The sequence below is a fragment of the Dermacentor albipictus genome, chromosome 1, assembly GCF_038994185.2.
Source record: "Dermacentor albipictus isolate Rhodes 1998 colony chromosome 1, USDA_Dalb.pri_finalv2, whole genome shotgun sequence".
Taxonomy (NCBI): Eukaryota; Metazoa; Arthropoda; class Arachnida; order Ixodida; family Ixodidae; genus Dermacentor; species Dermacentor albipictus.
In genome coordinates, this window is record NC_091821.1 from 123,877,258 (window position 1) to 123,901,140 (window position 23,883).

The window sequence follows — 23,883 nt, forward strand, 5'->3', positions numbered from 1 at the left end:
AGTCGGCTTGGGTCTGTGTATTTGGAATGCGTCATAAATGTAAGAGCTACTTATTGTAGTCGTACTAATCTAATAATTACATGTATTCTTTTTCCTTTCTCTTTACTTAGTTTTCTTTGTCATTTTTTATTATTTTCTTTGTTTATTTTTATTTATTTTTGCTCGGGAAAACCTGCCAGCGCGCAATCTTCGAGGCCATGAATGCGTCCGCTACCTTGGACATCCGCCCACCAAGGCTCCGTGTGGCACTAGATAGGACTGTCAAGGCTAGATGTGCTAAACATAAATACCTAACCAAGTGGACGCATTGATAGCCGTCGTACTAGCATAGCTCATTGATAGTGCAACGAACGTGTAATGCGCATGTTGTGGATCCGGCTCCCACCTGCGGCAAGTTATCTTTTCGCCCACCTTTGATAGCCTTTTTTTTATTTTCTGTACTTTCAACCGCAGCTAATTTCCCCCGATGCTTTCCTTAGCTTTATTGTCTGTTGGCTTTGTATGGTCATGATTACCAAAAATTATGAAGACATTATGAAGTAATGTTCTTTCCGTTTTTGCAAGGTGCAGAATTGGCAATTGCAGATATTGCCATATCAAGAACTTTGTTTTTCTATAGATGCCATACAGCACCACATAAAATTGCGTTCACCCACAAAGCGTGAAAAGAGACGCGCAGTACATGCAAGAAGAAGCGAACGAAGTATTCGTGTTTATTGAGGATCCTTGAAAGAAAATGCGGGTATGCAGACCTCTCAAAAAAAAAAAAAAATGAGGAAGCCAATGTTGGGGATTTGACTGACAGGTTCTCTGGGATGTTATTCTGGGAAACGTCAAATATTTTTATATTGTCGAATGTTTGCTGTTTCTGCAATTTATAAAGGGAGTATAGTCGCCCTGTGATTCAATTGGAGCTGATAAATTGTGATAGCGAGCGGGTGAAAAAGGAGTTGTGCTGCCGGTTCTTCCGAGACGTATAGCCGTGAAAGAAATGAAAAAAAAAATCTTCATGTGGTAAGCCAGCGGACTCATCCTGGTAGTCTTACTTTTTTATTTTTTTTTATTTTGTAGAAAATTGCACATCCGGGAAAATAAGCCATGGGAAATGTAAAAAGGAGAAATAAAAGGGTAAGAAAGTGAAAAAATAAATGAAGACACAAACGAAGGTTGAAAAAACTGAGCTGTACCTAAAGGTGTCCGGCATAATATAAAAAAAGTCCGCCTCCATTCCATCCTGTGAAAGTTGATGTACAGCCAAAGCAGTGCGGAGGTTAGACAAGTACAGGGCTGGGCCAAGATACATTGCAGTTGTATCGTAATACAAGATACCCGGACAAGTATTTGCGATACAGGTACAAAATACTAGCACAATTATTGCATTCGATACGATACTTTCCATTTGTATCTTTAGATAATTCGATACATTCGCAAATATCCTATTATAGATGTATGTATAATGTAGCTGCAAACGTGTACACACAAGAATGTTTGCTTTGAAATTCCTTAACTCTGATTAACCTTGTTTCATTGAATGAAATGTCTGTTCATGTCTCAAAATTATTCTCTTGCTCAGCGTGTAATATTTCATTCCGAAACAAGTTATTGGGGTTGCTTTTTAGCTGCTTAACATAAAAGCTCTCTGACGCGGCGCTGTCAGCGGTTTTTGCTTGGCGCATATGTAATTCATGGGAGTGGCTGCTCTGCTAGCCGACCAACTAGCGGGTCGCCATATAATTACGTCTAAGAACATAAATAAGAAAACCTCTGCACGATGGCGCAAATACCACTGCGTAGTTTTACCTTCTGAAGAAGTTGTTTCGCCTTCCCTCGCTGGAGGGCTCTGGCGGAAAGATAAAATAATGTCGCTGCCTTTAGTTTTAATCAGGTGGCTTAGTGGCAGCAGTATCAGCCAGGAGAAGTGGAGTTCAGCCAAAGTTTCTAGTTTCGCATAGTGATATTCCGATAGTGGTATCTTGTATATTAACATACACGATACGTTACTTCCTGTATCGTAAATAGAGATACTGATACACGTCTTGCCGGACGTATCATAATACAGATACGAGAAACCCAAAGAGTACTTAAGATAGTATCTAAGATGCGTGAATCTTCGATACTACCCAGAACCGGACAAGTACCACCACCCCAACTGACCTCAGAGGACGTTACACAAGCGATATACGTCCCGCGCGCACGTAGTTGTGCGGAAGCCCAGCACACGTACTCATTCTTCTAAGCCTTCCGCCAAACGCAAGTGCCTTATTGAAGTAAATTAATGTTTAGAAGTTACCTGCGTCAGGAAATTCATAAAGTACGACTCACACGCAGGCTACAGACATGATAGCTTCGGATTGTTATTCGAATATACGAGAAAACATAAATCTATTACGCGGTAATTGAAAGATAAAGCCCCTTTTCCTGGCTGCTATTTAAGCTCTGTCTGATTGACCGCGGGTGCTAGGTGGCAGTACGGTTAGCGCAGCATAAGTCCTCATCCTTGTAGGCCCTCCGCCTAGCGCAAGTGCAATATTGAAGTAATTGAATTTTTCAAAGTAAAAGGCCTCAGAAATGTGTCCGTGCGACTTACGCACAACCTGCTGACATGATAGCATCGGATTGTAATTGGAATATACGAGAAAACACAATCCTCTTTCGCGGAAATTAAACGCAAACCCCATTTCTAGCTGCCATTTTTAAAGAAAAAAAAGCTCACAGCTTCGCTGTAAAAAGTGCAAATGGCTGCTAAGGCTGGCTGCTGAAAGCGGGCTTTTAAAGTTCACCTATGTTACCTTAATTTTGGGCATTTTAGCTTGTGCTTTAGATTAATTATAGCGCAGCAAAGCTGTCATAAAATGATCTGCCACATCATACGCGCTATAAGCTGCCGAACGGTCTCGCCAGGCAATTTGAGGGCTAGCAGTACCTTTGCATTGAAGTTGCTTCCTTTTGAAGAGCACTACTCAACGGCCGCGAAGCGAATGCTAGTCAGTAGGGCATCATGACTGAAACATTATGCTGCCATTCAAAGCTTACGTCAAATCACTTCTACCTATAGTCTTATGGTTGGGCTGGAATACAAATTCTTTAACTGCAACGTATGAACGAACACGGTTACATAATTTTGCACATCAGCTTCATGAACAGCAGGTCTTGTACAAGAAAGCAGCTCAGGTCGCAGTCGCTCTGTCGTGGAACACGAATTTGACCTACGTAAGGTGCTTAAACGCTACTACACATATATGGGAATGGCGCCCATATGTGTACCACTTCGGAAGCATAAAGACCCAAAACGATCAAAGTAGAATTCAATGGAGAACTTCAATTTGTGTTGTTTGGTGACATCGAGAAGAAAACATGGACCAGCTAGATTTCCCACGAAACACAATACGAGCCATCGAAGGTTCTTACTCGAGGGGAATATATCGCACTTTGAGGACTTTCTTGCATTTTCTTCAGAGGCTGTATACAGTACCACGTAATTTTGCTTTCGTGTACAATTATACGTCTTCATGAAGTTATGCTTTCTAAGAACCACGACTGTAGTTTCGCATGTCGTGTCAAAGCGCCGCCATCATGAACATGAGCTGCCAGCATGATAATGTGGGCGTTGCATTTTTGAGAGCTGGTCCATAGGTGTCCTTTAGCAATACGTATACGTATTGATAAAGGACACTATACGTCGTATTGAATTTACGCTCTTTGGTATACATAATCTACATATCGCGACTGGTAGTACGAGCGCAGTTAACTTGTAGCCTTTAAATATGTAATAATTCTTATTTCATTCAACCACTGAAAGAGAGAGAAAAAGTGTAATTTTATCTAGGCATGCTACTCTAGGTGAGATGGTGACGGATGAAACAAAAAGAAGCAGATAAAGAAGGTACACACACGCACTAACAAAATGCAGAAACACAAACCTTATTTACAGGGACTCTGTGGCTTGTGTCCTACAGGAACGCTATAATCGCGCCAATTTCAGATGGCGGACATTATCACACTCAAAGAACGTCCAGAAATGGAAGTCGCGTGTCATGCACCATACCTCATTCGTTCCTCGAAACTGGCCTTAAATTATAGAGCGTCTACAAATGCAAAGGAATTGGTCCAAGTTCTTGTCAACGCCTCCAGTTCCGGGACTTCTTGCACAATGACGTCCTATAATCACTTTCTGATCATACTGTTACGGCGCAACCAAGAGTGGTGCCAGTCAGAAGACGATTTAACGTGCGTAGGCGGAATCACTCTCTACAGCCATCTTGTTTATGCATCGTTGTCTTTCTAGTACATATTCTAAATAGATCGTTATATCTGACTTCTTCAATGTAACAAATTCGTGAGAGGTGCGGGGTACCCACGAGAAACAACAACGGAGCTCCGCAGCTCCGCAGTGGTCGTCACCTCAGACTGGACAATATGACGGACGAAGCAGAACCCGACATGGCACGGCCCACATCAACGCCTCCAACCCCGACGGCTGTGCTGGCTCAGCTGCGAGATCCAGGAACTTTCTGCTGCATCGACCACATCGACGTGGAAGACTGGATCGCCACGTATCAGCGTGTAAGTGCCCACAACAAATGGGATGCGACGATTATGTTGGTTAACTTGGTCTTCTACCTACAAAGCACGGTGAAGGTGTGGTATGACAACCACGAGGAAGAACTTAACGACTGGGACACGTGCAAACAGTAGTTTAGAGACTTGTTCGGCGGAAGAGCACTGCTAAGAAAGAACTAGCGATCCCCGCCCTGACGTCCACAAAATCATACCTCTCTTACATCCGGGACGTGTTGGCTCTGTGCTGTAAGGCCGACAGCGATATGGCTGAGTCAGACAAGGTTGGGCATGTACTGAAAGGGATCGCTGACGATGCTTTTAACCTGCTCATGTGCAAAAATTGTGGAACATTACAGGACATCATAAAACAGTGTCAACGCATTGAGCAGACCAAGAGCCGCCGCATCGCAACGCCCTTGGCACGTCTACCGAACACAGCTGCGACATCCTCTTGTGACGACAGACTAGGACTGCAGCGACCATCATCATCAGATGACCTGACGTGGACAGTGTGGCGAGAACTTGAAGCCATGGCTCATGCAACCCTTTTTTCCCGCCCCAATGAATCGAACAACTTGCCTACAGCATCATTTGTGCAGGCAATAGACCGCGTAGAACTAGCTAATCTTGGAGGTCATGCTGTATTTGCCGTTGCCGCTTCACAGCTGTCTCATGCTACAGGTTCATCTAGTGGTCCGTAGTATCCTCCACGCTACCGAAAACCAGCCGAGTGGCGAACCGCAGACGATCGGCCAATCTGGTTTGCTTCCCTGCGTATCGGTTGCTTTGCTTGCCATTCTAACAACCGTACTGTCTCCTCCATTCTGGGACTACCATTCAATATTTATTATCACCCTGAACAGAGCGAGCTTCATTACTAGCCTCCATTGGCACCGTAACCGCCAAACAGTCACGCTGCCACTCCTAGGAACAGTCCCTCGTCGTCATTCCGACGTCACCTCAACCGTTCGCCACCACCCCGTCGACCATCGTCCCTATCGTCGCAGGCTACTCCCCGTCCCCACGCAGCTCCGATGCCCGTCTCCGGAAAACTAAGCGATGCATCTCCCAGAGGTGACGTTGCATTGGCGACTCGACAGCAAAACCCTCTGATCACTTTGCCGGCCAAAAATAACTTGAACGTTTTAATTGATGACGTCAGTGTCCCAGCCCTCATTGACACTGGCGCGCACGTATCCGTGATGAGTGCCGATTGCGCCGACACCTGAACAAAGTTCTCACATCCGCTGGGTCACGAGCCCTCAGCGTCAGCGACGGAGGAACGCCTACCGTACTTGGTATGTGCACCACTCGCATTAGCATGGCAGGGCGCCTAACGACTGTTTTGTTTGCCGTTTTGGAACAGTACCCTGACGACGTTATACTCGGCTTACTTTTTACCGTCCCCTTCAGCCTTCTTTGATTGCGTGTCTAGTGTCATTCAGCTTGAACTGCACCACGGCTCCTATAGTCCACCAGTCACACAACCAGGGTTATGCTTTCCCTAAGACACCCGCTTGTCGCCTCAAGCCACTACGTACCTCACTCTACTGTCGTTCCCATCTTTTCCTGACGTCTATGTATTATGCCCACCACTGACATACTGCTTGAAAGAAATGTGGCCGTTCCCCATACAGTGCTCACTATTACAAACAATCAGACTTCGTTCCCTCTCCATAGTTTCACCTGCTCGACACAAATTCTTCCCAGCGGCATGTATGTTGCGACATCTCCCCCGTGAATGATTGCGAGATATCGGCTCTTGACGCCTAAATTCCGTCACATCTAGAGGAATTTCCGGTTCACCAACTCTCTCAGACGAACTTAACAAGATGATTCCACCTGATGTTCTTCCTGCACAAGCTACTGACCTCCGCCGTCTCCTGGAAACTTAACGCGACATTTTTTTACCTTGACGGCCGCCCTTTCACACAAACATTGGTGGTCGCCCATGGTATTTACACCGGAGACGCCAATGTGATACGCCGCCAGCCTACTGTGTTTCGCATGCTAAATGACGAGTCACACAAGGAGAAGTCGATAAGATGTAGAATAAAGGCGTTATCTAGCCATCATGAAGTCTGTGGATGTCCCTTGTTGTCCTTGTCAAGAAGAAGGACGGCAGTTGGCGCTTTTGTGTGGATTACAGACACCTCAACAAAATCACAGGCAAAGTTGTCTACCCCCTGCCGCGTATTGATGACACCTGGGACTGCTTGCACGGAGCCAAGTACTTTTCATCGATAGACCTCGGATCAGGCTATCGGCAAATGTCGGTAGATGACATAGACCGTGAGAAATCTGCCGTCGTACTACCTGACAGCCTCTACCCATTCAAGGTTATGCCATTCTGCCTTTGTAATTCCCCGGTAACATTCGAAGGAAAGATGGACTTCGTAATTCGCGGCTATAAATGGTTCACATGTCTGTGTTATCTAGACGATGTCATAATGTTTTGACCAACTTTCACGAGTTATCTAACTCGTCTATCGGCTATTTGTGCTGTTTTCCGACGCGCCGACCAGCAATTGAACTTATCCAAGTGCCACTTTGGACTACGGCAAATTACCGTTCTTAGCCATCTCGTCAGTGCCGCTGGCGTTCAACCGGACCTTGACGAGATTTGCATTGTCCAGAACTTTCATGTTTCTTCTTCCACCGCAGACGTAAGAAGCTGTGTTGGGCTGTGCTCGTGTTCCCATCGTTTTATCAAGAGTTTCACCGAAACTACTAGCCCACTCAGTGACTTACTTAAGAAGTACGTTGCTTTCACACGGGGCCTTGCTCAAACCACAGCCTTCTCTACCCTCGTAGGCTTGCTCACGTCTCCCTCATTGCTGGCTCATCGTGATTCATTTGCCACCACTGAACTTCACACAGATCGCAGTGCACACGAAGCAGTGCAACTGAGGAGGCAGATTTCCTTTGCATGACGTAATCCTCCATCACGGCGCACGCCAGCAGCTACTCACCGATCGCAGCCGCACCTTCTTGTGCCGAATAGTCGAAGGCCTACTTCACTCCTGTTCCACCGAGCACAAGCTTTCCACCGACTCGTTGAATGGCAGCGTAACGCAACGCGCGCAATTGCGTACGCCTGCTGCCTTCTATTACCCGCTGAGAAGAATTTTCGAATTGCCAAACGCAAGTGCCTGGCATTAGTTTGTGCAGTCTAAAAATTCTGCCCTTACTTGTATGGCCGCACATTTTCTGTGGTTACCGATCACCACTTCTTGTGCTGACTCTCCTCGCTTAAAGACCCCTCTGAATGATTGGGTAGGTGGCTCTATGACTCCAAGAATATTCATTTGCTGTTTATACAAGTCAGGCTGTTTGCACAAGGACGCCGACTGCCTCTCTCGTCATTCTGTCGACCGCCCTGAATATGATGCACATGACACCGACTCTTGTGTCCTGGTCATTTCTGATCTCCATGACATCCGCACTGAACAACGGTGTGATGACGGTTTACGTGTTCTCATCGATCATCTCACTCCTGGACATTCGGAGCTCATGCTACGCATGTTCCTGCTCCGCGACGTTCTCTACCGTCGCAGCTTATGCCCTGAAGGACCAGAACATTTGCTCTTTGCACCACGTCATGTCCGAACATCAGTTCTTGAGCAGTTGCATGGCGTCTCTACTGCAGGCCACCTCGGCGTCTCGCATACTTACGACCGCGTACGGCACCGCTTCTACTGGCCAGGCATGTACCACTTTGTGCACGGCTACGTTGCAGCCTGTGCACTCTGTCAGCGCTCGCAAGAGTACCTGCCGTGCTGCCTGCTGGACGCCTTCACCCCATCGATGCGCCCCCAGAACCATTCTCTCGCGTTGGTCTTGATCTGCTCGGACATTTTCCGAAATCGAAATCTGGCAATAAATGGGTCGTTGTCGCGACTGATTGCGCGACCCGGTATGCGATCACGCGAGCTTTGCGCACGAGCTGTGCCACTGAGGTGGCAGATTTCCTTTACATGACGTAATCCTCCATCACGGTGCACTCCAGCAGCTCCTCACTGATAGCAACCGCACCTTCTTGTCCCGAATAGTCAAAGACCTACTTCACTCCTGTTCCGCCTTCAACCCGCAGAAAACCCGACTGACGAAGCGCTTCAATCGCACGTTGACAGAAATGCTGTCTCTGTACGTTTCTGACGACCACAGTGATTGGGACTGCGCATTACCCTTTGTGACCTTCGCCTATAATTCTTTCCTTTACGACACCGCTGGTTTTTCACCCTCTTACCTTCTGTTTGGCCGCCACCCTTCTTTGCCCTTTGACACACTGCTTCCTTCCTCGACGAACACTCCCACTGAATATGCACAAAACGTCTTCATCCGGGCTCACACGGCACGCCAGATTGCAGGCTCCCGGCTCACTGAGTCTCAGGCCGCGCAGAAGATGTGCTACGACAGCCGACATCGGGACTTTCGATTTCCTCCTGGCTCTGTTGTCCTCCTGTGGGCACCATGTCTCCCCGTCGGCTTGTCTTAAGAGCGTCTGCCGCGCTACACAGGGTCCTACAAGATAGTGCGTCAGCTTGACGATGTGAACTATTAGATTGCTCCGCTGGACTCACGTGTCCCCAGGATGTCGCGCATGTGTTCCGGCTGAAGCCTTACTTTGCCGCTATTTCACCTCCCTTATAGTTAGAGCGGGAAACGGCGCCTTTACAGGAGGGGGTCATGTTATGGCGCAACCAAGAGTGGCTCCAGTCAGAAGACAATTTAGCGTGTGTAGGTGGAATCGCTCTCGACAGCCATCTTGTTTATGCATCATTGCCTCTCTTGTAAATATTGTAAATACATCGCTATATGTGACTTCTGCAAAGTACCAATATCATGTGCTGTAAAAATTAATTTTGAATAAATAATGTCTTGGAAAAGCAATATTCGGACGAATATGATAAAAGTGCCTTCGATCATGCCTATATAGGCCGCGTGGTGCGCGAAAGTTACACTTGAGGTCAAAACATTGCCGGCTAAGTACGCCAGGCTAACCCCGCATGTATTAACTCCGCCTGTAGGCTAACGTCGCCTATAGTCTGTGCCCGCAGATCCCCTCTGCATCACACTATACGCCACGCTAAGGGCGCCATGCAACGGCTGACACAAACGCTACAGCGTCACTTTCTAAAAAAGGTGTCAGGGTCAGCTTAGATAAGTCACAGTGTCCCGTTCCGGGCACATGGTCAGGCTTGATATTTCTTGCTGTGTCACAATTGGCGGACATTCCCTGAAGCACAAAACTGTGGATTGTCTTCCAGGCCATTGTGGGTAAGCAGTTAATGTGAGCGACTAGCTGCTGTTTACTTCAGCCATTGCAGAGCGTCCTGTGACTCACTAAAAATTATCCACTCTCGAGCTATGTTACGCGGCGTTGCTTGCAGTGTGGTATAGCAGGAGCTGCCATGGAGTGCATGAAAGTGAAGTCCAGATAATGTCATTATAATTCTTTTTGATCAATTCTATCCTTCACGTGGAGTAGTCCATCCAAGCATCAACTTCGGCCCGGCGACCTGCAACCAATTCACGCAAAACAAAAAGGAAGAAAAAAATTAAGGGGCAGCGGAGGTGGGTTAATCACCAGGCCTCCGAGGAAAGGCAAGACGGATGTCTGTGGCCTGTTATTGCCCAATGGAGAGGAGTGAAAGGTGTCAAACAGAGAAAAGAAAAGAAACTTCAGAAATTTGTTGACCTGGGGTTCGGGGTTGGGAAGCGCGGTCCCATGTGCGAGCGTCCCAGCAGATCCGCTCACCTGACAGTGACAAAGCGCAGTATAACCTCCGTATAAGTGAACATGCATGTGGTTCGTAGAACAGCCTTAACGGGGCGAACGCAGGACGTGAATAATTTCCTGTAGACGTTCATAGCTTGTGTTTTGTTTTTAGGTTGTATACGCAGCTCTAGCAATGAAACGAATATTGAAGGATGGAAGCATTTTTTATTTTATCCGTAAAAAATGTTTATGATATCCCTGCTCAAACAGCGATCTCTTGAGAAAAAAAGAAGCAGATAAAGCACCTGCTCTGCGAATGGTTACAGAGCAAACAATAATCACATTGCAGTGTATTCAGCACCACCATTCCGCATGTACTTAGGATAATTTATGGATTTACTTCCACTGAGCCGTAAATCTCTTGTATTCATTGGGTGTTTGCTCTGTGCTGCAAGGTTGACTAGAACATGCCTCAAGCAGACAAAGGCAAACACTTTCTGAAAGGCATAATTTCTGCTTTGATTGGCTGCAATAATTTGTGATGGCCTCGATAGAAGCCCGATAGTATCCGAAACCGTAACGATAGCCACCCTTTTTCTTCTTGCCTCTGTACCTTGTGTGTTAGCAAATGTGTCTGGCTCGCCATAAAACATTTGCTTGTGTAGCATTCGGCAGCAGTTGCCACCTTTTTGAGGCTACCACTGTGCACGTATACGTGGCCGCACAGGGCTGGGCCGCTGCGTTGTACAGCAAATGAAGGGTTACGTTAGTTTCTACGAGTTTTAAGACATTGGGTTTAATATTGTTGCGAGGCGCAGGCAAGCGCGAATGTTGTTTATGCAATGCGAATGCTGAAGGCACCAGCTGTCACTAGAACATGACGGCAGAAGCCCTCCCAGCAACAAAACTTGGTCATCGTCTCTTGTGTGCACGCCCTGTTCTGCATCTCGACATTACGCCGCCGAGGTGGTAGCTCAAACCCGGCGCAAGTGATCACGGCCCGGCAAAGGCACGCACGTAGAGCTTTTAACGGGAGCGTTGAGCAACATCAGTTTTTGGCTGTACAGACGATGGCCCTGGCTCTTCGGGAGCAATCTCGTACGTCAAATCCGAAAGCTGTCGCAGGATTCGGTAGGGAACTGAATATCGCGGAGGAAGTTTTTCCGATAGGACCACACGACGAGATGGTGACCACGGGAGCACGAGGCAGCCAGGTACATACTGTACGTCCCTATGGTGCGTATCGTAACGCGACTTCTGGGCAGCCTGGGAATCAGTGTGGCGATTGCGGGCAATCTTACGGGCCTGTGCTGCCATGGAAATCGCATCGCGGGCATAAGCGCTGTGCGACTGTGTAACTTGTGGAAGTACAGCGTCCAGGGTCAAAACGGTATCACGGCCAAACAGTAGATAAAACGGTGAGTAACCTCCAGTGTCATGGCGGGATGAATTGTACGCGAAGGTGACATATGCCAGAGCGTCGTCCCAATCCTGGTGGTCTGGATAAACGTACATAGACGAGGCTGAAACACACGAGCGCAGACTTACAACATTATTTTATTTTGAAGCAAGTGACCACATATATAGCAGAATCTATGACACTTCACGTGTGCACTGGCCGCAGAAAATACCTATCTCTAAGGAATAAGTATAGCTCCTTGCTGCTAAGAGCAATGGATGGTTTCGACACACAGGTGTCACCATATCTGTCAACCAATTCCGCTTCGATGATTTCTCGGTCTAACTGATTACGATTTTCGCTGACAATTGAGCATGCATTATATACCGGTTCACACGTTACCGCATTTGTGGCGTCTGCCTGATAACGCGTACAATTTCTACAGTGGGCATCGAAAAACCCATTCTCATTTCTGTCACATTGTAGCGATGCTCCCGTGGCCTGCCATTAAGACATCATCCGCTCTGATCAACATAGTTACACCCACAGTTCAAAGGCAGGTTATAAACTATTCCTTGCTATGGTGTTGCGCTGCTGAGCACGAAGCCGCGGGATCGAATCTCGGCCACGGCGGCCGCATTTCGACGGGGGTGAAATTCGAAAACACCAGTGTACTTAGACTTAGGTGCACGTTAAAGAACCCCAGGTGGTCAAAATTTCCGGAGTCCACCACTACAGCGTGCCTCATAATCAGAAAGAGGTTTGGGCACGTAAAACCCCATAATTTAGTTAGAAACTATTCCTTCTGCACAGTCAAGGAACTTTGACTGATGTCTCTTTTTGCAAGCAGGCTCTTTGGGGGCACACGCACTGGTTAATCTGCACAAAGATTGCAGTTTATCGGGAGCGGAAAAAAGTGCTTTCACATTCATATCACATATATTACATATCTAGCATATCGCATCGACTGAAAAGGAGTTGCCAGTGGACCAATCTAAAAGTGGTTTTTTTCAGCTCCCGATGAACTGCAATCTTTGTGCAAATTAACCAGTTTGTGTGCCCCCAAAGATACTGCTTGCAATAAGCGACATCAGTCATATTTTGTTGACTGTGCAGAAGGAATAGTTTATAATCTGCATTTTAACTGTGGGTATAACTATGTTGGTCAGAGCGGACGATGCCTTAAAGACAGGCTACGGGAGCATCACTACAATGTGACAGAAATGAGAGGAGAGTTTTTGGATGCCCATTGTAGAAATTGCACACGTAATCGGTCACATGCCACAAATACAGTCACGTCTAAATCGGTATGTAGTGCATGCTCAATTGTCAGCAAAAATCATAATCAGTTAACCCCAGAAATCATCGAAGCGGAATTGATTGACAGGTGAGGTGACACGGGTGTGTTAAAACCGTCCATCGCCCTTTCCAGCAAGAATCTATTCTTGCGTAGAGATAGGTATTTTCTGCTGGCGGCGCACACGTCATGTCTCACAGATTCTGCTGTATATATATATATATATATATATATATATATATATATATATATATATATATATATATATATATATATATATATATATATATGTATATATATATATATATATATATATATATATATATATATATATATATATATATATATATATATATATATATATGTATATATATATATATATATATATATATATATATATATATATATATATATATATATATATATATGGTCACCTGCTTCAAAATGAAACAATTTAATGTTGTAAGTCTGCGCTCGTGTGTCACAGCCTCTTCTTCGTCCGCGTCTTGTGCGTAAAAAGCTGCATTCGTGGCCGGGTTACGATGGCGAGTTAGAACCACTGGACACGTGGAAGCAGTGTTTGGGCGGGGCCGGTCTTGACTGACAGAGGCATCACAAATGCGGCAGAGAGACGGTAGACCTAAATTTGCTGTCTCTTGTATGACAACTGCCTGTATGCGTTGCCTGGGCAATGGTGACGAGGAGCGGCGGGAGACATGTCTTCGAGCTCGCGACGAATTAACCGCGTAAAATTTTCTTGTCCAGACAAAGGAAGTCCACGTGGCTGTTCCTCACATGAAGACATTGAAGCTGTATTTGGTAGCCTGTTGAACTGCTTTGTAATGCAGCGACTCTTTATCAGTTCGAAATTTCGGCACTCTTTGGTGATCGTATCCACCGAGTCATTGTTCTTGCAGATAAGCAGGTTAAATGCGTCATCTGCTAGGCCCTTCAGAATGTTGCCAATCTTGTCGGTCTCGTTCATGTCTTTGTCAACTTTACGGCAGAGCGCGAGGACATCTTGAATATATGCCACATAAGATTTTGCTGACGTGTGAGCACGGGTCGATAGCTCCTTCTTCGCTGCCAGCTGCCGGCCAAGGGCTTTCTGAAGAGGTATAGAAGCTTCTGCTTGCAGACGTCCCAACTCGTTATGTCGTGCGCGTGGGTCTCGTAGCAGGCTAGCGCTGTGTCTCGGAGGTAGAATATCACATTCGCTACCATTAGCATTGGGCCCCACCGATTATTTTCGTTTACACACTCATATCAGAGAATCCAGTCTTCAACATCTGTACCATCGATGCCATTGAAAGTCCCTGAGTCTCGCGGCTGTGACAACAGGATGGAGATCAGAGTCTGTGGCACCAGAGGGGGGTGGTCGGCCATTGTGGTGCTTTGGCTGTCCATCAACGTGTCATCGCTCACGCGGCGACCGCTGCGGAGCTCCGTGTTTGTATCCAGCACCACCACCAAAATGCTGCGAGGAGGAGACAACCACGAATGCTGTTTATGCAAAGCGAATATTGAAGGCACCAGCTGACACTAGAACAAGGCGGCGGAAGCGCCTTAGCAACGACAACACTTCTTCGTTATCGTCTGTTGTCTGGATGTCCTGTTCTGCATCGCGAAAATATTGTCACAGGTGGCGATCCTGTGGTCGGTGCTTGGACGATGACGATGGTGCGGCTATCTGGTGGGCATGCGCTAACCCTACCATTGCTGCAGCGTTGTGCTTCTTCCCTTGTAAATACATACTTCTGTACATAGATTCCCCCGTAACATCATTGGTGGAAGTGGGGGATAAGCTCGCTACAGCACCGCCAACTAGACCTTCGCTACGGATGACACGTTGCTGCCACCGCAATGACCGACCAAGCGACCCAGGGTGAACAAGGTCCGTCACCGTTCATTCTCTTATACTCTAGGGACTCGGGCCATTCAACAGCACAGGCCACGTGGACTTCGGTGAGTCTATGGCTATGTAATAGCGGGTCAGCAGCAACAACAAGAGGGACATGCCAGTAATGCTTGCGGATGGCATCTTCTATTTGCAGGACACTGCACAACTCTGGTTCGAGACGCAGCACTATGATTTGACTAGCTTGGAAGTGTTTACGCAGAAATTACACGATCTATTTGGCAAACCTATTGGACAACTAGCGGCAATGAAAGAGCTTGCGATTTGCGCCTAGACGTCCACAGAGCCGTAAATATCTTACATTCGAGACGTGTTGGCTCTGTGCCGCTAGGTCGACAAGGACATGCCTGAACCGGACAGTCGGACGCGTACTGAAAGGCATAGCGGGTGACGCCTCCATTCTGTTACTGCGTAAGAATGGCTCTACAGCGGAGCCGGTTATAAGAGATTGTCGTCGTTTTGAAGAGGCAAAAAATCAGCGTATCACCGTCCACTTCGACCGACTTCCCAATACGGATTCCACGTCCTCATGCGAAGGTTTACTTACAGTACGTCAAACGCCAGCTCCAGAAAACGTCACCAGGATTGTTCGTCGAGAACTCGAGAGCATGGCACCCCTTACTCCTCATGACGGTGTGTGAAACAACCTGGCTACTGTGTCACTAATTCAGGTCGTGGTTCGCCAAGAGGTCGCGAATATGGCCATTTTACGCCCCTTTCATATCGGCAAAGCTGCTCCCAACCTGGTCTCCCCAGCGATCGCTGCTTCTACACCGTACCCGACCTTCACGCCACGTTCTCGATATCCAGCCGAATGGCGCGTGTCTGATGATCGGTCCGTCTTCTTCATGTGCTCTAGGATTAGACACATTGCCTGCCATTGCCCCAGCTGCTAGCCTACGTCATACCGACCAAACTTTTACAATCGGTGGCGCTCGGAACATGAACCATATCCTCCATCGTTCCGTCATGAGGCCTCAAGCGCTGAACGTCCTCCTAGAGGAAACCGCACCAGCCGCTCGCCATCGCCCCAGCCATCAGACCAGCTCGGCCCAACCTGGCCGCACTCGGTCTCCCTAGACCGTGCAGCCCCCGCAGGTGACGCTGCATTTACGACCCGGCCTGAAAATCTTCTGATTGACCCTCATACACGATGCAACCTCCTAGAAGTTCCTGCTGATCATGGGGCAGTTACTCCTCTTGTTTATAGCGGCTCACAAATCTCTGCAATGAGCTCTAACCTCCACCGCCGCCTCCAGAGAGTCCTGATGCCCACGGCTTCACCTACTCTCCGAGCAACCGACAGGTGTACACCTGATGTGCATGTAATCTACACTGCACGCATCACCATTCTGATCAGCACAGATCTGCTCTTTTTGCTGTCCTAGAACAGTGACCACATGACCTCATCCTGGGAATTGACTTTCTGTCCCCACACACTGCCCTCATACAGACTGTTCCGCGAGATTTCTCCGACTACAACTCCCTTCGTGCTCCGACAACGTCGATGCCAGCCAACCCCGCTTACGCTCCGTCGAGTTTCTTCGAGTGCTACCGCAAGCCGCAATATGCGTCCACCTTTCACCCTTTCCACCCCTACCCGATGGCGATTACGTTGGCTTCCCTATTCCTGAGATCGCCATGACACGCAACGTCGTGCTTCTCTATACGGTGGTGACTGTTACAAACAACCGAACCTCTTTTCCCTTCCTCAATTTTGGCTTCTCGGCGCAAGTTCTTCCTCACCGCATATCACTGGCGCATCTGACCCCATTGGCCAACCCCACGGTTCTTGCTCTGACCACAGATTCTCCACCGGATTTTTCACTGCCGTCATCACAGTCAGGTTCGCCCTTCGACCACTTCACACGCTTGACATCATAAGTCCTCGCTTACAAACAAACAAACAGCCTTACTGAGCGCCTCAACGGTACTCTCACAGATATGCTTGCTTGGTCACCAACCTGCCTTTTGTGAGCTTCGCCTACAACACTTCCCGTCACGACACAGCTCGCTGCTCACCTTATTACCTACTGTTTTATTACGACATACCATTGCGCATGGACACCACACTCCATCCAAATGCACACGCATCCACTGCCTGTTCTCGTGATGCTCTTGCCCATGCTGACATCGCCTGCCAGGTTGCCCGTGATCCCTGATTACCTTCACAGGTTAATCAAAGATGTCTTTATGACCAACGACGATGAGGGGGGCCAACGTTTCTCCAGGATCACTCGTCTTACAGTAGTTGCCATCACGTCGCATTAGCCTATGCGAAAAACTTCTGTCCTGTTATGTTGGCCCTTACCACTCACAAGCAAGGTCACTAATGTAACCTAAGAGATATTTCCACTAAATATTAAGTCAGCATCTGCAATAATCACTACTGGCAAAGTCCATGTCTCGCGCCTTAAACCGTATCACGCTCAACCCGAGCCCTAATTACACCGGGATGGTGCTTCGGCCACTGGCGGGTAATGTCACGGGCGGCAATACTGTGGTCGGTGCTTGGAGGATGAAGACAACGACGGTGCGATTGTGCAGCTGGTGTGCATGCTTTAACCCTACCATTAATCCAGCGCTGTGTGCTTTCCCTTGTAAATATATCGTTCATATATATACATTCTCTCCGTACATTCTCTCTCAAACATTCATACATTCTCTCTCAAACCACGCAATAATGTAGCTTTTTTGCTTCTATCGCAAAATATTTCTTTTTATGTTTTTTTTTCCTCTTCTATGAAAGGATAAGCTGCTTCACGAAGCGCATGGTCATACAATGGCAGGCAAAGAAATGACCAGCAAAGTACAAGTAGCAGTTTTGAAAGAGACAACTGCCCGTCGGCATATTTACTCGTGGTATAGAAAGCTGGAAATGGTGAAATACGGAAGCACAGCTATCCTCTTCAGTCGGCAAGGCAATGGAATTATGAGTTCTTTTTTTTTCAATCCCTACTGCTTAATCGCGGTTTATAATACTGTGGCAATGGAGGAATAAAGAGCTGATACTGGAATTAAACTCGCAAATTTACTTTGCGCTGGTGGAGAAGACGGTCATGAGAACTCACGTCTGTAAAATACAATTTCTTCATTTTTTTTCTTTTTTTATTCATCATCATCATAATCATCATCATCATCACCAGCAGCCTATTCATGTCCACTGCAGGACGAAGGCCTCTCCCTGCGATCTCCAATTACCCCTGTACTGCACCAACCGATTCCAAGTAGCGCCCGCAAATTTCCTAATTTCGTCGCACCACCTAGTCTTCTGCCGTCCTCTACTGCGCTTCCCTTCTCTTGGTACCCATTTCTGTCACCCTAATGGTCCAACCCTTATCTAATCTGCGCATTACATGACCTGCCCAGTGCGTTTTTTGTCACTTAATGTCTATTAGAATATCGTATATACCAGTTTGCTTTCTGATCTAAACCGCTCTCTGCCCGTCTCTTAAAGTTATGCCTAGCATTCTTTGTTCCATCGCTCTTTGCGCGGTCCTTAAATTGTTCTCGAGCTTCTTTGTCAGGCTCCAAGTCTCTGCGCCATATTTCAGTGCCGGTGAAATGCATTGATAGTATCATTTCCTTTTCAATCATACCGGTAAGCTCCCAGTCAGGGGCTCACGATGTCTGCCGTATGCCGATCCAAACCATTTTTATTCTTCTGTGAATTTCCTTCTCATGGTCAGGGTTCCCTGTGATTAGTTGACCGAGGTGAATGTACTCCTTCACAGACTCTAGAGGCTGACTTGCGATCTTGAACTCTTGTTCCCTTGCCCGGTTATTTATCATCATTTTTGTCTTCTGCATAATAATCTTCAGCCCCACTCTTACACTCTCCCTGTTAATGTTCTCAATCGTTTTTTGTAACTCGTCCGCAGTGTTGCTGAATAGAACAATGTCATCGGCAAACCGAAGGTTGCTGAGGTATTCGCCGTCGTTCCTTACTCCTCCTAAACCTTCCCAGTTTAATAGCTTCAATACTTCTTCCAAGCACGCAGTGAATAGCATTGAAAAGACTGTGTCTCCTTGTCTAACCCTTTCTTTATAGGTATCTTCCTACTTTTCTTGTGTGGAATTAAGGTGGCTCTTGAATCTTTGTAGCTATTTTCCAGGGTATTTACGTAAGCGGTCTGTACTCCTTGATTACGCTATGCCTCTATGACTGCTGGTATCTCTACTGAATAAAATGCTTTTTCGTAATCTATGAAAGTCATATAGAGAGGCTTATTGTACTCTGCGGATTTCTCGATAACCTGATTAATGGCATGGCTCTGATCCATTGTAGAGTATACTTTCCTGAAGCCAGCCGGTTCCCTTGGTTGGCTAAAGTCCAATGTTGTACCTTATTCTATGGGAGATTATTTTGGTAAATATTTTGTATAATACTGGGAGTAAGCTAATGTGTCTATAATTTTTCAATTCTTTAACGTCTCCCATTTTGTGGATTAGTATAATCTTTTCATTCTTCCGGTTTTCTGGGACCCTTGCTGTCGATAGACACTTCGTATAGAGAGCCTCCAGTTTTCCTGACATGATGTGCCCTCCACCTTTGATTAAATCGACTGTTATTCCATCCTCTCCTGCCGCTTTTCCCCCTTTAATGCCTTGCAAGGCCCTTCTGACCTCATCTCCAGTTATAGGAGGAGTTTCTGTATACTGTTCAATATTGTTTCGAGTAGAGTATTACTGAGTCCTCTGGGTGATGTACAGGTCAGTATAGAACTCTTACGCTGCTTTTATTATATCTTCAAGATTGCTGATGATGTTACCCTGCTTACCTTTCAGTGCATACATCTTGATTCCTCCTATGCCAAGTTTCCTTCTTACTGATTTCAGGCTGCGTCCATTTTTTACGGCTTCTTCAGTCTTTCTCACGTTATAATTTCTAATATCACTTATTTTGCTTTGTTGATCAGTTTTGACAGTTCTTGATTTGGACACTTTCATTCTTTGTCATTTCTTTATTATGTCCTTTGTTACTTGGGAGAGCTTGCCTACTGGTTGCCTTGGTGCCTTGCCTCCCACTTCAATTGCTGCCGCTGAAGCCAGCCTCGTTGCGGTTTAATTCCTTACCTCTAAGTCATCATCATTATATCTCTTTTCTAAGGCTGAATATTTGTTTGCAGGTACCAGCCTAAATTAGTCTGGTTTTACCTTTACGGCCTCTAAAATGACCTGTTCTTTCTTGACCAATTTTACTCTTTCTCTGTTCAAATTGAGGTGATTCCCAGCCCTCACAAACCTATGATCACTGCACTTTACCCTAACCAACATCCTGCACTATGCTGGGATCGCCGGAAAGTATGAAATCAATTTCATTTCTTGTTTCACCATATGGGCTTTCCCAGCTCAACTTTCTGTTGCAACGTTTCATGGAAAGGGTGTTCCTTATTCTCAGCTTATCCTTTTTTGCAACACCGTAGTTGCCGATTGCCTGTTCACCCGCCTGCTTCTTCCCCACTTTTGCATTGATGTCATGCATTACTACTGTATACCGACTTTGCACTTTTCTCATCGCTAATTCAACATCTTCATAAAACTGATCTACTTCCTCATCGTCGTGACTGGATCTTGGGGCTTGATTACGACTAGTGCTGCCCTCTCATTCATGCTGTACAATTCGTCAATGTTGCCCGCTATGTCCTTTTGGATTAAGAATCCTACCCCGTAATGCTTCTTATCAGGGAAACCTCTATAGCAGAGGACAAGGCCGTTATTTAGCAATGTATAAGCCTCAGCAGTTATTCTAATCTCACTAAGGCCGATAATTTCCCAAACAATGTCTGATAATTCCTCAAAGAGTCCTGCTAAGCTAGCCTCACTCGAGAGGGTTCGGGTGTTAAACGTTGCAAGGGTCAGTTTTCATTGGCGGCCTGTCTGGACCCAGAGATTCTTAGCACCCTCTGCTGCGTTACAGGTCTGACCGCCACCTTGGTCAGGTGCTCCGCAGCTGCTGGGGACTGAGTGCCATTGGTTAATTGTGAATATCATCAGGGAGGTTGTGGCCGAATACTGCACCAGGGAGGCCAATTCTTGTTCTGGGGAGAGAGTGTCTTTGTTCAAACTTAGTGGGCCTTCCTCATTTGGTTCCACCTGGATTACTATAGCCACACTCGCTCTCGGCATTGTTCGCCGGTGTCAGGCGTCACTCCAGGCCTGCAGTTGTAGTGCACTGGGGAATGTCAAATTTAAATTTAAAATACGGGCGGGGGGAATTGAACTTTCGACTACCGCAACCGAGCAGTCGGCAAAGCTCAGTAAGATAATCCCGCAGGCAGCTAGGCTACCTTCTTGCCGATAAATATGGCCAAGAGAGCCCTACATGCCTAAGAGACCCGCCATAGTGTCACTTCTCAGTGACCCTAACATCTTTTTCCCCGCACCTCATGCATGCACGCAGTCTTGAGTGGGCCCAGGTACACGATATATTTTCGCTTAATTTGAACAGCACTTGACACTTGTGCGTAAAAATAGAAAAGGGAAACGTTTTCAGCGCTTACCGAGAGGCCCCGAATCGGGTATGAACCGTTCGTCGCGTCTGCTTGTCCCTTGGCGTCCGAAAACTAGCGCACCCGGGTAGCTATTCAGAATGGTCAGTCGCGCCGCCGTCTCTTTACCACTCTAATCCTTGCACAAAGCAGGCGACCTTGACAGCTCCCAGTGGTGTCTTCATCCTTTCTACAGAATTCATCATCATCATCATCAGCCTGGTTACGCCCACTGCTGGGCAAAGGCCTCTCCCATACTTCTCAAACATCCCCGGTCATGTACTAATTGTGGCCATGTCGTCCCTGCAAACTTCTTAATCTCATCCGCCCACCTAACTTTCTGCCGTCCCCTGCTATGCTTCCCTTCCCTTGGAATCCAGTCCGTAACCCTTAATGACCATCAGTTATCTTCCCTCCTCATTACAAGTCCTCCCCATGCCCATTTCTTTTTCTTGATTTCAACTAAGATGTCATTAACTCGAGTTTGTTCCCTCACCCAATCTGCTCTTTTCTTATCCCTTAATTTAACGTTACACCCATCATTCTTCTTTCCATAGCTCGTTGCGTCGTCCTTAATTTAGGTAGAACCCTTGTCGTAAGCATCGAGGTTTCTGCCCCGTAGGCGAGTACTGGTAAGGCACAGCTATTACACACTTTTTTCTTCAGGGATAATGGCAACCTGCTGTTCATGATCTGAGAATGCCTGCCAAATGCACCCCAACCCATTCTTATTCTTCTGATTACTTCCGTCTCATGATCCGGATCCGTCGTGACTACTTGCCCTAAGTAGGTGTGTTTCCTTACCACTTCCAGTGCCTTACTACCTATTGTAAATTGTTGTTCTCTTCCGAGACGAAACAGCATTGGACAGCGCTTATACTAGAGTTAATGAGAAGGAGGAAATGGAGGGCCCCAGGTGTAACTGACCCCGTAGTTTTTCTGAGAACGCTGCGGGCCTAAGCGCTAGGAAGTTGGGAATTGTATGCTTCATTTAAGGTAGTGTGGTGCCTTTTTCGATCTGTCAGACATGATTTGAACATTTCGCCTTTGTAACAAATTCACGGCTCTGCAACTACCGCGGTCACAATACACTTCTCGGGAATACAAACGGAAATTTGCAAGAAGGAATAACTGCAGATGTAGACGAAAGGAAGGGACGCATATACGATCGTTCTGACATGCTGAAAATCTGTGTGTTAACTTTACAGCTAGGTGTCGTTGCTACTTGCTTTCCCTTAGCGGTATTGAGATGGAGGTGCGACTGACCCTTCTGAATAGCTACCCGTGGGCGCAAGTTTTCGGAAGCCACGGGACAAGCAGACGCGACGAGCGGATCATACGCGACTCGGTGCCTCTCGGTAAGCGCTGATAACGTTTCCATTTTTTATTTTTACGTATAAGTATAAAGTGCTGTTCAAACTCAGTGAAAACATATCGTGTACCTAGGCGCGCTCAAGACTGCGTGCATGCGTGAGATTCGGGGAACAAGAGGTTAGGGCCACCGACAATTGACACTATGTCGTGCAGCACGAAATCTCTACGAAAAGGGCTTCGCAAATACACTACCGACATATTTTGCACATGCTTTCTCGTGACAGCACTAGAAAATATAACGCAGACAAATTCTGAACATCTGCAGCTGTCGCGATTCCCTCATAATAAGCCTTCAATACTTAGAAGGTAGCTTATACAGATCTTGAAAACGTATTCGGGGAACCTAATACGCGAATTGATGTTGGCACTACACACTCGATAACTCTACAAATGTTCAAGAACTTATCCACAGCAACTTACGAGGCGCGCTGCCAAAACAGGCTTTCTTTGAGGATGCGAAATTTCCGCACAAAAGGTACGGAGAAAAATGACAGGAAGGTTTTTGTTTACAGCATTTGCGCACAGAATAACGGAAAGCGAGTAGCAACAACACCTACCTGTAGAGTTAACACACAGATTTTCAGCACGTCAGAACGATCGTATATGTGTCCATTCCTTTCGTCTACATCTGCAGTTATTCATTCTTGCTTATTTTCGTTTGTATTCCCGAGAAGTGTATTGTGACCGCGGCGGTAGCAGAGCCGTCAATTTCTTACAAGCGCGAAATGTTCAAACCATGTCTGAGTGATCGAAGAAGGCACCACTGTAGGTTAACTGCGGCATACAGATTATATACATACAAATTTGCTTTTACCAGCAATTCCTATGTAAGTGTTTATTGTGAATCCGGGCAAAGGATTTTGAGCTCATATGAGTAGAACCACAAGCAACCAGACATGCCAGAACGCTAACATAATTACCATGTAACGTAAATTCCTTTACGTAACCATTTATCGTTTACGGCTGAAGCCCCTTAATAAACACACTCTTCATAGGGCTTGCTTGTCACATATTTTCTTATATGAATGGAATGTTTGACGTTATATTCAGTGTGGGAACAGCACGTCATTTTGCTGGCGCAGGAAGTTCTATTTTCTATTGGTTTTTACCATCAGGACCCAC

At 46.6% G+C, this 23,883-nt stretch overlaps 1 protein-coding gene and 1 long non-coding RNA gene across 4 annotated transcripts in view; one reads left to right on the top strand and one right to left on the bottom strand.

The window, feature by feature from the left end:
• LOC135904838 (uncharacterized) overlaps window positions 1–21,559 on the bottom strand; it is a 126,996-nt gene extending 105,437 nt beyond the window's left edge. For both annotated transcript variants that reach the window (XR_010565227.2, XR_010565228.2), the window contains exon 1: window positions 21,400–21,559. This is a non-coding gene — a long non-coding RNA (uncharacterized lncRNA). The remainder of the gene's footprint in view (window positions 1–21,399) is intronic.
• The window catches only part of LOC135904809 (G-protein coupled receptor dmsr-1-like), a 1,021,428-nt gene that overhangs the window by 534,539 nt on the left and 463,006 nt on the right, over window positions 1–23,883 (top strand). The gene's annotated exons all lie outside the window — the stretch shown is intronic.